Raw genomic sequence first — 806 nt, 5'->3', positions numbered from 1 at the left:
ATAGACTTAACTACAGGTTAAAGCTTACATTGCATATATTTGATTTAGCCATAGTCACACAGCTCACTCCAATCTCTAGCTGAAGCTGTGGGAGAAATACAGGCTTCCACTGCAGCAGCTACAGGGGTGACAGGTTGCTAAAATGGCAGTGGTGGTGTCAGGTTGTTGAGGAGGGTCCTGAGGCAAAACCCTATATCGGGCCTCTCACAACACAACCACCAGCCCACTGTTGGTGCACTGGTGCCACTAGAAGCAATGGTGCCTCCAATGCTGGAGTTTCAGAGGACAGCCCAGCAAAGTGAGCCCTTTACAGGGCATGTGTCCTTGATTCAGGCTGAGTGCTGGTTAGCAACCTTCAGTCTTGAAAGACTATGGTATAAGCCCACAGCACCTGGTATTCCCAGGTGGTCTCCCATCCAGGTACTAACCAGGCCTGACCCTGCTTAGCTTCCAAGATCAGACGAGATCAGGAATGTGCAGGGTAACAGTTGCTGCTCTGTTTACTAGGCTGGGCTTTGACACCACCCCTTCCCAATAATCCCAGATAGGATTCTTCCTCTCTTCACTAGTTAATGGGTCAAGGACACTTTTGTTTACGTGATGAACTGCTACCATTTCATGAAATGCACATTGTTGAGGCAAATTTGAAGGGTTCTGTTTAGAAGTTGTGTGTTATTAGGATGCAAGCCCAGAAGTCCTTAGGATGAGAAGGCTCTCTGAGCAGACTGGGGGGAGCAATCTCAGTTTGTGCAAAAACTGTGTGGGTAGTTGCCCTATGTGATTTCCTAAGCCCAGATGGACTAGTA

The 806-nt window shown here is 48.0% G+C and overlaps 1 pseudogene; it reads right to left on the bottom strand.

Moving 5' to 3' along the window:
- Positions 1-379: 379 nt before the first annotated feature.
- Positions 380-496, bottom strand: LOC136650137 (5S ribosomal RNA; annotated as a pseudogene).
- Positions 497-806: the final 310 nt, after the last annotated feature.

The sequence above is a fragment of the Tiliqua scincoides genome, chromosome 4 (genome assembly GCF_035046505.1).
Source record: "Tiliqua scincoides isolate rTilSci1 chromosome 4, rTilSci1.hap2, whole genome shotgun sequence".
NCBI classification, from domain to species: Eukaryota; Metazoa; Chordata; class Lepidosauria; order Squamata; family Scincidae; genus Tiliqua; species Tiliqua scincoides.
The sequence above is the reverse complement of the archived record's forward strand: the minus strand, read 5'-3'. Positions and strand labels throughout refer to the sequence as shown.